This window comes from Astatotilapia calliptera, chromosome 15 (assembly GCF_900246225.1).
Source record: "Astatotilapia calliptera chromosome 15, fAstCal1.2, whole genome shotgun sequence".
NCBI lineage: Eukaryota > Metazoa > Chordata > Actinopteri > Cichliformes > Cichlidae > Astatotilapia > Astatotilapia calliptera.
In genome coordinates this window covers 10489972-10505846 of record NC_039316.1, presented here as the reverse complement: position 1 = coordinate 10505846, position 15875 = coordinate 10489972, and the positions used below count along the sequence as shown (strand labels likewise).

Genomic DNA, 15875 nt, shown 5'->3' with positions numbered 1-15875 from the left:
GGGGACCATATATTAAATTGATTTTTGGAGCAGGGACATGGAATAGGGGCTTGCTCCGTCCACTCCACGCATCGACCTGGTATTGCAGTATTTCTAGGAACGGTGCACCCCCTGAAGCTGTGAAAAACAAATGGCATTTGACTCAACAGTTTGTGCAAAGAAATTTCTTATACGCTAGATATATGCGTGCGTCTGCATATCTGGACATTGTCTTCGTGTAATCTTCCAAGGTTAGTCAGACTGAATTGTTGCGACTTAATATTTGTGAATGACTTACATTTAACTATTACCACAATTACTAAATCCTGCCACTTGGACTGACACGTGGCTGGACACACACTTTCTATGGGAAATCAAAAAAATATGTCGTTTTCAACTGCAGTTACACTATTCTGGCTCCAATCCTGCAGTTACCTCTGTTGTCCACTAGAGACCAATAGAAGTCTTTAAAAACCGGAGGCTGCCATCTACAAGGACTCATGTTGATTATAGGTTTAACTCTTCTCTTTCTCTACATACTGCAGCTTTCTGTCCTCTGTGGCTGTAAATTACATCGTTTGAAAAAAATAAACCACACAATTTTTTCTTGGCTTTTTAGCTAAAATCACCTGTATTGTCTGTTGTTTCCATTTGTGGATGGTTAATAGTGCAGAAGATTGTTTTCTGTTTTCAGGATTACATGAAAACATTTGGAACAGATCATTTTTGTATATAATAAATCTTAGGATAGTATTGGTTTTGATGATTTATAAAACAGCTGTGTGCCGTAGCCCTGGTAGTGTGGATCCTTAGTGTGTAAAGAGTAGATACCTCATGTAATATGTGTGAATGAAATCCATGGACTTTATAAGAGTCCTCCATTTATGGCTATGATCCTAACAAACAAGATTAATACGTTTCTTTCTCCTACCAATCTTCCTGTTTCCTAAAGGAACACGCATGCACAATATATATGCACCAGGATGGCCGAGTGGTTAAGGCGTTGGACTTAAGCTCCAATGAGCGCATCCTCTCGTGGGTTCAAACCCCACTCCTGGTATAATTTGGAGCCTCATGACTGGTAAACTGAAATGTATCTATGGGAGCAACAATGATCAATAGGAGTTTTTTAGGAATTTGCTGTGAGCAATATCCCCCCACCCAGTCACCCCCAAAAAAGCTGGGATGAAAGACAAATGAGAGGTCTGTGCCAAGGTCGCCCCCTCTCAGTCTTACTGTACATGTTATATGTAGAACCGTTGGCTTGTGCAATTAGGGAAAGCCCAGACATAACAGGACTACAGTTACCGGGAGGAGAAACATTAAAATTTAACAGTATGTAATTATCATATTATGAAAACAATTATAACGCCAAGAAAGTTATAAAAATGAATTGAAGACGCTCCGTCTCAACGACCGCTGATTGGACTGCAGGCGACCACGTGATTTTGAATCTCATTAACCGGCATGCGCTGACCGGCGTTTCAGAAACTAAAGTGTCGTCATATATGTGGCGCCGTTTAAAAACTGAAACATGCCGACCATAGTTATATTGTGATGTTTCGGAGGTAAAACGTCAGTAAAACATCGACCTGTCCTCTACCATTTGTTAGAAGGCGACTGTGTTCTTCATTGTAACCATGAGTTAGAGTTGCAGTAAGCAGAATGAGTCGTTTCTGTCGTGCGATATGTGGGTATCGCTTCTCGGCCTTTTGGCTAAGATCAAGTGTAGTAGCTGTTCTTATCAGTTCGCACTTGATTCTCGGTCTTAGGCTAGGACTGCGATCCTCTCCTTTGGGTGTCTGGGCGGTGAAACCTTGGTTATTTATTGCAGCGCAAAGGTACGTGGTTTTTTATAGAAATTATTTGTTTGTATTGAAAACGTTTCCTTTTTAATCTTCTGTTGTGTGTTTGTAGCAGGTGTTTTTTTTCTAAACCTTTGGTGCCTCCGCAATGGCTGGGTATGCCAGTATGCGGAGGCACCTCTGTGTGCGCTTCAGTTTAATTGAGAATGTTGGAGAAGTGCCAAAGATGTCCAGGCTGGATTTCTCCAGGAAATTGATTCAACAGGTGTTGGGATTTTCACCAAATGACTTGAATTGCATTTTGACCCTCCCTTTTAACAGGGGTTTTGATGTAAGTTTCAGCTCAAGCGAATTGTTGGAAGAGTTTTGGAGAAGATTCGAAAATTTGAGACCACAATTTGAAATTTTCAATGTGGAGAAACTGACAGACAATACTATGAAAACAGTAATAGTTAAAATGTTTAATGAAACGGTGAATGCCCAAGACATTTGTGTGTGGTTGGGGAGATATTGTACGGTGAAGGGTCAGCCGAGGAAGGTGAGAGATGTGGATGGAATATGGAATTGTGTATGGAAAGTACCAATACAGCAATGGGAAGATCCCCAAGGGTTCCGGGGTTTAAAACATCTCCCGTCCATGATAGTTTTGGGAGATAATAGAGGCTATATCCATTACCAGGGCCAACCAAAGCTCTGCCGGAGGTGTGGGGAGCATGGGCATTTGATAGAGGCATGCGAGGAAATCATCTGTGGGAAATGTAAAGAGAAAGGGCATACGTATGCTGATTGTAAAAATGACCGTAAGTGTAACTTGTGTGGAGGGGAAGGTCACCTCTTTAGGGACTGTCCGCGGTCCTTTGCAAATAAACTTAAAAAAGGAAACCAGATTAATGAGGGAAACCTGATTGCAATGGTAAACGAGGATGTCTTGATTGATGCAGCTGGGACAGATATTTTAAATCAGTTCCCAGCACCTGAAGACGGAGGGGAGGAACAGGAGGAGGAGGGAAAAGGGGAGGAGCATGGAAGACCTGCCCAACCAGAACCCTCAGAGGAGGGGGAGAGAGGGCAGGAGGAGAGTGGAGTTCAGAAAGGAGTAAGTGGTGAAAGTGAAAATGCTCAAGGGCAGCCCCCCCTGCCCCCCCTGGCCTTCCTGATTCACAGGTGGCAAAGAGGACTGCAGCAGAACTGTCTTCTGGGACAATTGTTTCAGGAAAGAGAGGGAGGCATGAAACACCTTCAGGGAGTTCCTCAGGGGAGGACTCCAGGGTCTTCCCCTCTGACTCACCAAATGAGGTTTCCTTCCTTAACATAGTTCTGCAGTCAATGCCAAAGGAGCGGATGGTAAATGCAGCTCTGCGACAAAGGCCGTCACCTAGAGTACGAAAAGGGAATAGAGTGGCGGTCCCCCCTTCGGAACCCGGAGAGGTGAAGGAAGAGTTACACTCACAAGAAATAAATTGATGGTATGCCCCCCCAAAGTTTGGGTTGAGCCTTTGAAGAGAACAATCTTTCCTTAGTTTCATAATGACTAGCTTGTGTTCTGTATTAATCTTCATGGCTCTGACCTTCTCATCCATAAATGTCAGGAGTGTTAGGTCTAAAGTAAGAGCCCAAAGTGTTCTATCCTTCTTGAATAGTGTAACATCAGATGTTATTTTAATACAGGAATGTGCTATACCTTTCCTAAAAGCATATGGTCAGTGGCAGGATATGTGGCCACAAATGTCCATCTGGAGTGGATCAAATGAAAATAAAAATGATGGAGTAGCCATATTGGTGAAAAACCCTCTGGTGTCGGTGAAGGGAAGTACTGTAGTAAGTGATGGAAGAGCACTTGTTGTTAACCTTATTTATATGGAAAAGGAATTTAAGCTCTTGAACATTTATGGCCCAAATGACAAACACGAAAGATATGATCTTTTAGAGGCTTTGCAACCCCACTTGTTGGGAAAAGCGCCTTTAGTGTTTGGAGGGGATTTTAACTGTATTTTAAACAGGAAAGATAGAAAAAGAGCCACACAAGATGTGAAGATTGATAAGACGTCACTTTTACTACAAGGTTTAGTCAGAGACTTTAAATTGATAGATTGTTTTCCAACGGTTCATCCAATGGAGGAGGGTTTTACTTGGTATAGTGGAAATGGTGACAGGGCCTCTAGAATTGATTATATCTTTGTTAGAGACTTTTCACCAGTAGAGGCCACTTTGATGCCCGTCTTTTTTTCTGACCATCTGATGTTAACTGTTAAAATTTCCCTTGAACTAGATATAACAATGGGGAGGGGAGTGTGGAGGTTAAACTGCTCCCTACTGGAGGATCAGGATCTGCTCAGACAGTATAAGGAGAGGTATACTGAATGGCAGACTCTCCAGGATTTCTATGCAACACGTGTCTCATGGTGGGAAATGGTGAAGTGTAGGACTCGGTCCTTTTTTAAACAAGCAGGAAAGAGAAAGAAGGCCGCAAAAGACAGGTGTATGAGAGGACTACAGAAAAGGTTACAGAGGTACCATCTCTTAAATAGGTGGGGTTTACACTTCTACGAAGAAATTAGAGAGGTTAAAAAAGAAATGCAGAAAATAGCAAATGATAAAAGTATGGGAGTCATACTAAGGAGTAGAGAGAGAGCGAGAGAGGAGGGAGAAAAATGTACGAGATACTTTTTCAAAAAAATTATGAACAAACCTGGCTCTGTCTCTCAGCTAAGAAACAGAGCTGGAGAAAAAGTAGTGAGTACTGAAGGTATAATAAAAGTGATTGAAGATTATTATGAAAACCTGTATGGGGAGAAAAATGTGGAGGAAAGAGTCATTGAGCAAACCCTGGAATATATTGATAAGATTGTTGAGTCTAGTGATATGTTAAGTCAACCTTTTACTACAGCCGAGTTAGGTCAGTGTCTTAAGAGTTTTAAAACTGGAAAATCCCCTGGTTTAGATGGCCTGCCGATTGAGTTTTATCTGACATTTTGGGATATTTTAGCTACTGATTTACTTTCAATTTTTACAGATTTTAGTGAATTAGATAAGCTGCCTGAAAGTTTTAGAATGGGTTTAGTCACACTCATTCATAAAGGGAAGGATAAAACTCTCTTGGAAAATTGGAGACCGATTACGCTTTTAAACTGTGACTGTAAATTATTCAGCAAGCTTCTAGCAGAAAGGACAAGACCGGTTTTGGACCAGATAATCCACCAAGACCAAGCATGTACTGTAAAGGGCAGGAAGATCACGGATAGTCTGGTGTTGATTAGAGACACGATTTGTTTTGCTCGAAAGAGAAACAAGCGACTGATTGTTTTGAATTTAGACTTTGAAAAAGCCTTCGATAGAATATCTCACCGGTACCTTTTTAAAGTTTTGCAGAAGATGGGTTTCCCAGAAAGGCTTATATCCTGGGTAAAGTTGTTGTACACAGATATAAAGAGCAGATTTGTCATGAATGGGACCCTGACGAATGCAGTTCAGGTGAACTGTGGTTTACGACAGGGATGTCCCCTGTCCGCTCTTTTATATGTTATTTGTATTGAACCCCTGGCACAAATTTTGAGGAAAGATAAGAGTATAAACGGGATGAACATACCTGGGAGTGGGGGGCAGGTGGCAAAGTGTGTACTGTACATGGATGATATTAGCATCCTGTGTACAGACATATCCTCGATGAGAAGGACTTTTGAAGTTACAGACTGGTTCGGAAGGGCTTCGGCCTCTAGACTCAACAGGGGCAAGACTCGGGTACAATTCTACGGGCCATGGGAGACTATAGAATTGACTGGACTTGGAATAAATGTGACACAAACCGACCAAAAAATTTTAGGGGTTAGATTTGATAAGGATGGTGGAGGAAAGGCAAATTGGCCGGGAATGATAGGAAAAGTGAATCAACGATTAGGCCTATGGAGACTGAGAAAGCTGACTCTTGGAGGGAAGGTTTTAGTAATTAAGGCAGTGATTTTACCCTTGCTTCTTTTAGTCAGCGCAGTCCTTTTGCCACCAAAGGACGTATTGTTAAAACTAGAACGAGCCATCTTTTACTTTCTATGGGACTCCAAATGGGAGAGACTTAAAAGAGGGATAATGAAGAAATTAAAGGAAGATGGTGGCAAAGGAGTCCCAGATCTGTATTTATTCATGGGAAGCCTCTATACAAGTAGCCATATGAGACAGGCTACGAGTCCTAATAGTAATCCTCTGACACAGGCATGGGTTAGATTTTGGTTAGGTAGCTACCTAAGACAAAAGAAAATCCTGCCAGTAGATCTTAGAGTCCCCGTCTCCTTTGATGTTCCTGAAGCCTATGTAGAGCTGAAATCCTTTTTAACCTCCTTTAAATTGGAAGATCAGAGTTTGGACATTTTAACAAAACATCATTCTCTCATTTCAGTTGTGCAGGAGAGGGGAGAGGTGGTCCCAGTCAGAGGCCTCCCTATTGGAGAGGCCATAGAAGTGTGGCGTCTGACAAACCATCCCGTCCTTTCTAACAGGCTCCAGGATGTGTCCTGGATGGTGGCTCATGAGATTCTCCCAGTCAGGGCTGTCATGCACTCCAGAGGAATGTCGACAACAGAAATGTGTCCCCGACCGGGTTGTGGCGCGCCTGAGACGGTGAGGCACCTACTCTGGGAGTGCAGTGCTGCTATAGACCTGTGGGACATGGCCGGCTCCTTAAATTTCCCGTACTTACCAGCAAGGGAGGTCCTGACAGCAAACCTAATCCTCTATGGGGTGAGCCAAGGAGTGAAAACGCAAAGAAAAGGCTTTGAAAAGCAGTGGCTCGCCCTTGCTGCTATAAAAGACGCCATTTGGACCTCCAGAAACTTGTTGGTGAGCAAGCACACGCAGATCCCCCCCGTGGCTGCTCTCCGAATGGCAACAGCAACAGTAAAAGAGATCTGTGCCAGAAATACTAAGTTGAGAGAGCAGCCGCAAAGAAGAATCGCCTCTGTGCCCATTCGGATGGAGGAGCCGGGTTCGCACATAGAAAGGTCTAAGCAGCAACAGCCTGGCTCTCCGGGAGAGGTCGGTGTGGAAGGAGCAAGTTGGGGAGAGTCCCCTCTGAGCACCGGAAGCTTGTGAAGGGATGGGATGGTTTTTTTTAAATAATTTAAATTCTCTATGGAAAAAAAAAAAAAAAAAAAAAAAAAAAAAAAAGGAAAAAACATTTAAATATTTGTTTTCCTGTTGTATTTTAAAAGGGGATGGGAGATAATAAAGAAGTAATCCTTTTAAATGGGGTGGGCTTATGAAAATAAATGAGATGATGATGATGTTGTTATATGTCTGAGTATCAATAAAAATTTTTCCAAAAGAAAAAAATCTGTTCTTATCAGTTTAATATCTGATACGTCCCCTACCCGGGGACCATATATTAAATTGATTTTTGGAGCAGGGAGATGGAATAGGGGCTTGCTCCGTCCACTCCACGCATCGACCTGGTATTGCAGTATTTCTAGGAACGGTGCACCCCCTGAAGCTGTGAAAAACAAATGGCATTTGACTCAACAGTTTGTGCAAAGAAATTTCTTATACGCTAGATATATGCGTGCGTCTGCATATCTGGACATTGTCTTCGTGTAATCTTCCAAGGTTAGTCAGACTGAAATCTTGCGACTTAATATTTGTGAATGACTTACATTTAACTATTACCACAATTACTAAATCCTGCCACTTGGACTGACACGTGGCTGGACACACACTTTCTATGGGAAATCAAAAAAATATGTCGTTTTCAACTGCAGTTACACTATTCTGGCTCCAATCCTGCAGTTACCTCTGTTGTCCACTAGAGACCAATAGAAGTCTTTAAAAACCGGAGGCTGCCATCTACAAGGACTCATGTTGATTATAGGTTTAACTCTTCTCTTTCTCTACATACTGCAGCTTTCTGTCCTCTGTGGCTGTAAATTACATCGTTTGGAAAAAAAAACACCACACAATTTTTTCTTGGCTTTTTAGCTAAAATCACCTGTATTGTCTGTTGTTTCCATTTGTGGATGGTTAATAGTGCAGAAGATTGTTTTTCTGTTTTCAGGATTACATGAAAACATTTTGGAACAGATCATTTTTGCATATAATAAATCTTAGGATAGTATTGGTTTTGATGATTTATAAAACAGCTGTGTGCCGTAGCCCTGGTAGTGTGGATCCTTAGTGTGTAAAGAGTAGATACCTCATGTAATATGTGTGAATGAAAATCCATGGACTTTATAAGAGTCCTCCATTTATGGCTATGATCCTAACAAACAAGATTAATACGTTTCTTTCTCCTACCAATCTTCCTGTTTCCTAAAGGAACACGCATGCACAATATATATGCACCAGGATGGCCGAGTGGTTAAGGCGTTGGACTTAAGCTCCAATGAGCGCATGCTCTCGTGGGTTCAAACCCCACTGCTGGTATAATTTGGAGCCTCATGACTGGTAAACTGAAATGTATCTATGGGAGCAACAATGATCAATAGGAGTTTTTAGGAATTTGCTGTGAGCAATATCCCCCCACCCAGTCACCCCCAAAAAAGCTGGGATGAAAGACATATGAGAGGTCTGTGCCAAGGTCGCCCCCTCTCAGTCTTACTGTACATGTTATATGTAGAACCGTTGGCTTGTGCAATTAGGGAAAGCCCAGACATAACAGGACTACAGTTACCGGGAGGAGAAACATTAAAAATTTAACAGTATGTAATTATCATATTATGAAAACAATTATAACGCCAAGAAAGTTATAAAAATGAATTGAAGACGCTCCGTCTCAACGACCGCTGATTGGACTGCAGGCGACCACGTGATTTTGAATCTCATTAACCGGCATGCGCTGACCGGCGTTTCAGAAACTAAAGTGTCGTCATATATGTGGCGCCGTTTAAAAACTGAAACATGCCGACCATAGTTATATTGTGATGTTTCGGAGGTAAAACGTCAGTAAAACATCGACCTGTCCTCTACCATTTGTTAGAAGGCGACTGTGTTCTTCATTGTAACCATGAGTTAGAGTTGCAGTAAGCAGAATGAGTCGTTTCTGTCGTGCGATATGTGGGTATCGCTTCTCGGCCTTTTGGCTAAGATCAAGTGTAGTAGCTGTTCTTATCAGTTCGCACTTGATTCTCGGTCTTAGGCTAGGACTGCGATCCTCTCCTTTGGGTGTCTGGGCGGTGAAACCTTGGTTATTTATTGCAGCGCAAAGGTACGTGGTTTTTTATAGAAATTATTTGTTTGTATTGAAAACGTTTCCTTTTTAATCTTCTGTTGTGTGTTTGTAGCAGGTGTTTTTTTTCTAAACCTTTGGTGCCTCCGCAATGGCTGGGTATGCCAGTATGCGGAGGCACCTCTGTGTGCGCTTCAGTTTAATTGAGAATGTTGGAGAAGTGCCAAAGATGTCCAGGCTGGATTTCTCCAGGAAATTGATTCAACAGGTGTTGGGATTTTCACCAAATGACTTGAATTGCATTTTGACCCTCCCTTTTAACAGGGGTTTTGATGTAAGTTTCAGCTCAAGCGAATTGTTGGAAGAGTTTTGGAGAAGATTCGAAAATTTGAGACCACAATTTGAAATTTTCAATGTGGAGAAACTGACAGACAATACTATGAAAACAGTAATAGTTAAAATGTTTAATGAAACGGTGAATGCCCAAGACATTTGTGTGTGGTTGGGGAGATATTGTACGGTGAAGGGTCAGCCGAGGAAGGTGAGAGATGTGGATGGAATATGGAATTGTGTATGGAAAGTACCAATACAGCAATGGGAAGATCCCCAAGGGTTCCGGGGTTTAAAACATCTCCCGTCCATGATAGTTTTGGGAGATAATAGAGGCTATATCCATTACCAGGGCCAACCAAAGCTCTGCCGGAGGTGTGGGGAGCATGGGCATTTGATAGAGGCATGCGAGGAAATCATCTGTGGGAAATGTAAAGAGAAAGGGCATACGTATGCTGATTGTAAAAATGACCGTAAGTGTAACTTGTGTGGAGGGGAAGGTCACCTCTTTAGGGACTGTCCGCGGTCCTTTGCAAATAAACTTAAAAAAGGAAACCAGATTAATGAGGGAAACCTGATTGCAATGGTAAACGAGGATGTCTTGATTGATGCAGCTGGGACAGATATTTTAAATCAGTTCCCAGCACCTGAAGACGGAGGGGAGGAACAGGAGGAGGAGGGAAAAGGGGAGGAGCATGGAAGACCTGCCCAACCAGAACCCTCAGAGGAGGGGGAGAGAGGGCAGGAGGAGAGTGGAGTTCAGAAAGGAGTAAGTGGTGAAAGTGAAAATGCTCAAGGGCAGCCCCCCCCTGCCCCCCCTGGCCTTCCTGATTCACAGGTGGCAAAGAGGACTGCAGCAGAACTGTCTTCTGGGACAATTGTTTCAGGAAAGAGAGGGAGGCATGAAACACCTTCAGGGAGTTCCTCAGGGGAGGACTCCAGGGTCTTCCCCTCTGACTCACCAAATGAGGTTTCCTTCCTTAACATAGTTCTGCAGTCAATGCCAAAGGAGCGGATGGTAAATGCAGCTCTGCGACAAAGGCCGTCACCTAGAGTACGAAAAGGGAATAGAGTGGCGGTCCCCCCTTCGGAACCCGGAGAGGTGAAGGAAGAGTTACACTCACAAGAAATAAATTGATGGTATGCCCCCCCAAAGTTTGGGTTGAGCCTTTGAAGAGAACAATCTTTCCTTAGTTTCATAATGACTAGCTTGTGTTCTGTATTAATCTTCATGGCTCTGACCTTCTCATCCATAAATGTCAGGAGTGTTAGGTCTAAAGTAAGAGCCCAAAGTGTTCTATCCTTCTTGAATAGTGTAACATCAGATGTTATTTTAATACAGGAATGTGCTATACCTTTCCTAAAAGCATATGGTCAGTGGCAGGATATGTGGCCACAAATGTCCATCTGGAGTGGATCAAATGAAAATAAAAATGATGGAGTAGCCATATTGGTGAAAAACCCTCTGGTGTCGGTGAAGGGAAGTACTGTAGTAAGTGATGGAAGAGCACTTGTTGTTAACCTTATTTATATGGAAAAGGAATTTAAGCTCTTGAACATTTATGGCCCAAATGACAAACACGAAAGATATGATCTTTTAGAGGCTTTGCAACCCCACTTGTTGGGAAAAGCGCCTTTAGTGTTTGGAGGGGATTTTAACTGTATTTTAAACAGGAAAGATAGAAAAAGAGCCACACAAGATGTGAAGATTGATAAGACGTCACTTTTACTACAAGGTTTAGTCAGAGACTTTAAATTGATAGATTGTTTTCCAACGGTTCATCCAATGGAGGAGGGTTTTACTTGGTATAGTGGAAATGGTGACAGGGCCTCTAGAATTGATTATATCTTTGTTAGAGACTTTTCACCAGTAGAGGCCACTTTGATGCCCGTCTTTTTTTCTGACCATCTGATGTTAACTGTTAAAATTTCCCTTGAACTAGATATAACAATGGGGAGGGGAGTGTGGAGGTTAAACTGCTCCCTACTGGAGGATCAGGATCTGCTCAGACAGTATAAGGAGAGGTATACTGAATGGCAGACTCTCCAGGATTTCTATGCAACACGTGTCTCATGGTGGGAAATGGTGAAGTGTAGGACTCGGTCCTTTTTTAAACAAGCAGGAAAGAGAAAGAAGGCCGCAAAAGACAGGTGTATGAGAGGACTACAGAAAAGGTTACAGAGGTACCATCTCTTAAATAGGTGGGGTTTACACTTCTACGAAGAAATTAGAGAGGTTAAAAAAGAAATGCAGAAAATAGCAAATGATAAAAGTATGGGAGTCATACTAAGGAGTAGAGAGAGAGCGAGAGAGGAGGGAGAAAAATGTACGAGATACTTTTTCAAAAAAATTATGAACAAACCTGGCTCTGTCTCTCAGCTAAGAAACAGAGCTGGAGAAAAAGTAGTGAGTACTGAAGGTATAATAAAAGTGATTGAAGATTATTATGAAAACCTGTATGGGGAGAAAAATGTGGAGGAAAGAGTCATTGAGCAAACCCTGGAATATATTGATAAGATTGTTGAGTCTAGTGATATGTTAAGTCAACCTTTTACTACAGCCGAGTTAGGTCAGTGTCTTAAGAGTTTTAAAACTGGAAAATCCCCTGGTTTAGATGGCCTGCCGATTGAGTTTTATCTGACATTTTGGGATATTTTAGCTACTGATTTACTTTCAATTTTTACAGATTTTAGTGAATTAGATAAGCTGCCTGAAAGTTTTAGAATGGGTTTAGTCACACTCATTCATAAAGGGAAGGATAAAACTCTCTTGGAAAATTGGAGACCGATTACGCTTTTAAACTGTGACTGTAAATTATTCAGCAAGCTTCTAGCAGAAAGGACAAGACCGGTTTTGGACCAGATAATCCACCAAGACCAAGCATGTACTGTAAAGGGCAGGAAGATCACGGATAGTCTGGTGTTGATTAGAGACACGATTTGTTTTGCTCGAAAGAGAAACAAGCGACTGATTGTTTTGAATTTAGACTTTGAAAAAGCCTTCGATAGAATATCTCACCGGTACCTTTTTAAAGTTTTGCAGAAGATGGGTTTCCCAGAAAGGCTTATATCCTGGGTAAAGTTGTTGTACACAGATATAAAGAGCAGATTTGTCATGAATGGGACCCTGACGAATGCAGTTCAGGTGAACTGTGGTTTACGACAGGGATGTCCCCTGTCCGCTCTTTTATATGTTATTTGTATTGAACCCCTGGCACAAATTTTGAGGAAAGATAAGAGTATAAACGGGATGAACATACCTGGGAGTGGGGGGCAGGTGGCAAAGTGTGTACTGTACATGGATGATATTAGCATCCTGTGTACAGACATATCCTCGATGAGAAGGACTTTTGAAGTTACAGACTGGTTCGGAAGGGCTTCGGCCTCTAGACTCAACAGGGGCAAGACTCGGGTACAATTCTACGGGCCATGGGAGACTATAGAATTGACTGGACTTGGAATAAATGTGACACAAACCGACCAAAAAATTTTAGGGGTTAGATTTGATAAGGATGGTGGAGGAAAGGCAAATTGGCCGGGAATGATAGGAAAAGTGAATCAACGATTAGGCCTATGGAGACTGAGAAAGCTGACTCTTGGAGGGAAGGTTTTAGTAATTAAGGCAGTGATTTTACCCTTGCTTCTTTTAGTCAGCGCAGTCCTTTTGCCACCAAAGGACGTATTGTTAAAACTAGAACGAGCCATCTTTTACTTTCTATGGGACTCCAAATGGGAGAGACTTAAAAGAGGGATAATGAAGAAATTAAAGGAAGATGGTGGCAAAGGAGTCCCAGATCTGTATTTATTCATGGGAAGCCTCTATACAAGTAGCCATATGAGACAGGCTACGAGTCCTAATAGTAATCCTCTGACACAGGCATGGGTTAGATTTTGGTTAGGTAGCTACCTAAGACAAAAGAAAATCCTGCCAGTAGATCTTAGAGTCCCCGTCTCCTTTGATGTTCCTGAAGCCTATGTAGAGCTGAAATCCTTTTTAACCTCCTTTAAATTGGAAGATCAGAGTTTGGACATTTTAACAAAACATCATTCTCTCATTTCAGTTGTGCAGGAGAGGGGAGAGGTGGTCCCAGTCAGAGGCCTCCCTATTGGAGAGGCCATAGAAGTGTGGCGTCTGACAAACCATCCCGTCCTTTCTAACAGGCTCCAGGATGTGTCCTGGATGGTGGCTCATGAGATTCTCCCAGTCAGGGCTGTCATGCACTCCAGAGGAATGTCGACAACAGAAATGTGTCCCCGACCGGGTTGTGGCGCGCCTGAGACGGTGAGGCACCTACTCTGGGAGTGCAGTGCTGCTATAGACCTGTGGGACATGGCCGGCTCCTTAAATTTCCCGTACTTACCAGCAAGGGAGGTCCTGACAGCAAACCTAATCCTCTATGGGGTGAGCCAAGGAGTGAAAACGCAAAGAAAAGGCTTTGAAAAGCAGTGGCTCGCCCTTGCTGCTATAAAAGACGCCATTTGGACCTCCAGAAACTTGTTGGTGAGCAAGCACACGCAGATCCCCCCCGTGGCTGCTCTCCGAATGGCAACAGCAACAGTAAAAGAGATCTGTGCCAGAAATACTAAGTTGAGAGAGCAGCCGCAAAGAAGAATCGCCTCTGTGCCCATTCGGATGGAGGAGCCGGGTTCGCACATAGAAAGGTCTAAGCAGCAACAGCCTGGCTCTCCGGGAGAGGTCGGTGTGGAAGGAGCAAGTTGGGGAGAGTCCCCTCTGAGCACCGGAAGCTTGTGAAGGGATGGGATGGTTTTTTTTAAATAATTTAAATTCTCTATGGAAAAAAAAAAAAAAAAAAAAAAAAAAAAAAAAGGAAAAAACATTTAAATATTTGTTTTCCTGTTGTATTTTAAAAGGGGATGGGAGATAATAAAGAAGTAATCCTTTTAAATGGGGTGGGCTTATGAAAATAAATGAGATGATGATGATGTTGTTATATGTCTGAGTATCAATAAAAATTTTTCCAAAAGAAAAAAATCTGTTCTTATCAGTTTAATATCTGATACGTCCCCTACCCGGGGACCATATATTAAATTGATTTTTGGAGCAGGGAGATGGAATAGGGGCTTGCTCCGTCCACTCCACGCATCGACCTGGTATTGCAGTATTTCTAGGAACGGTGCACCCCCTGAAGCTGTGAAAAACAAATGGCATTTGACTCAACAGTTTGTGCAAAGAAATTTCTTATACGCTAGATATATGCGTGCGTCTGCATATCTGGACATTGTCTTCGTGTAATCTTCCAAGGTTAGTCAGACTGAAATCTTGCGACTTAATATTTGTGAATGACTTACATTTAACTATTACCACAATTACTAAATCCTGCCACTTGGACTGACACGTGGCTGGACACACACTTTCTATGGGAAATCAAAAAAATATGTCGTTTTCAACTGCAGTTACACTATTCTGGCTCCAATCCTGCAGTTACCTCTGTTGTCCACTAGAGACCAATAGAAGTCTTTAAAAACCGGAGGCTGCCATCTACAAGGACTCATGTTGATTATAGGTTTAACTCTTCTCTTTCTCTACATACTGCAGCTTTCTGTCCTCTGTGGCTGTAAATTACATCGTTTGGAAAAAAAAACACCACACAATTTTTTCTTGGCTTTTTAGCTAAAATCACCTGTATTGTCTGTTGTTTCCATTTGTGGATGGTTAATAGTGCAGAAGATTGTTTTTCTGTTTTCAGGATTACATGAAAACATTTTGGAACAGATCATTTTTGCATATAATAAATCTTAGGATAGTATTGGTTTTGATGATTTATAAAACAGCTGTGTGCCGTAGCCCTGGTAGTGTGGATCCTTAGTGTGTAAAGAGTAGATACCTCATGTAATATGTGTGAATGAAAATCCATGGACTTTATAAGAGTCCTCCATTTATGGCTATGATCCTAACAAACAAGATTAATACGTTTCTTTCTCCTACCAATCTTCCTGTTTCCTAAAGGAACACGCATGCACAATATATATGCACCAGGATGGCCGAGTGGTTAAGGCGTTGGACTTAAGCTCCAATGAGCGCATGCTCTCGTGGGTTCAAACCCCACTGCTGGTATAATTTGGAGCCTCATGACTGGTAAACTGAAATGTATCTATGGGAGCAACAATGATCAATAGGAGTTTTTAGGAATTTGCTGTGAGCAATATCCCCCCACCCAGTCACCCCCAAAAAAGCTGGGATGAAAGACATATGAGAGGTCTGTGCCAAGGTCGCCCCCTCTCAGTCTTACTGTACATGTTATATGTAGAACCGTTGGCTTGTGCAATTAGGGAAAGCCCAGACATAACAGGAATACAGTTACCGGGAGGAGAAACATTAAAAATTTAACAGTATGTAATTATCATATTATGAAAACAATTATAACGCCAAGAAAGTTATAAAAATGAATTGAAGACGCTCCGTCTCAACGACCGCTGATTGGACTGCAGGCGACCACGTGATTTTGAATCTCATTAACCGGCATGCGCTGACCGGCGTTTCAGAAACTAAAGTGTCGTCATATATGTGGCGCCGTTTAAAAACTGAAACATGCCGACCATAGTTATATTGTGATGTTTCGGAGGTAAAACGTCAGTAAAACATCGACCTGTCCTCT

At 42.2% G+C, this 15875-nt stretch overlaps 7 non-coding genes and 1 pseudogene across 7 annotated transcripts; all 8 read left to right on the top strand.

Annotated features, from left to right (window-relative positions):
* Positions 1–8: 8 nt before the first annotated feature.
* On the top strand, positions 9–106 carry LOC113007198 (uncharacterized; annotated as a pseudogene).
* An 850-nt stretch (positions 107–956) lies between these two features.
* On the top strand, positions 957–1039 carry trnal-uaa (transfer RNA leucine (anticodon UAA)). The gene has a single exon. It is a non-coding gene; the product is annotated as a tRNA-Leu (tRNA).
* A 636-nt stretch (positions 1040–1675) lies between these two features.
* On the top strand, positions 1676–1866 carry LOC113007192 (U2 spliceosomal RNA). Its single transcript, XR_003269876.1, has one exon. It is a non-coding gene; the product is annotated as a U2 spliceosomal RNA (small nuclear RNA).
* Positions 1867–7073: 5207 nt separating this feature from the next.
* Positions 7074–7256, top strand: LOC113007182 (U2 spliceosomal RNA). Its single transcript, XR_003269871.1, has one exon. It is a non-coding gene; the product is annotated as a U2 spliceosomal RNA (small nuclear RNA).
* An 847-nt stretch (positions 7257–8103) lies between these two features.
* Positions 8104–8186, top strand: trnal-uaa (transfer RNA leucine (anticodon UAA)). The gene has a single exon. It is a non-coding gene; the product is annotated as a tRNA-Leu (tRNA).
* Positions 8187–8822: 636 nt separating this feature from the next.
* On the top strand, positions 8823–9013 carry LOC113007191 (U2 spliceosomal RNA). Its single transcript, XR_003269875.1, has one exon. It is a non-coding gene; the product is annotated as a U2 spliceosomal RNA (small nuclear RNA).
* A 5208-nt stretch (positions 9014–14221) lies between these two features.
* Positions 14222–14404, top strand: LOC113007181 (U2 spliceosomal RNA). Its single transcript, XR_003269870.1, has one exon. It is a non-coding gene; the product is annotated as a U2 spliceosomal RNA (small nuclear RNA).
* An 847-nt stretch (positions 14405–15251) lies between these two features.
* Positions 15252–15334, top strand: trnal-uaa (transfer RNA leucine (anticodon UAA)). The gene has a single exon. It is a non-coding gene; the product is annotated as a tRNA-Leu (tRNA).
* Positions 15335–15875: the final 541 nt, after the last annotated feature.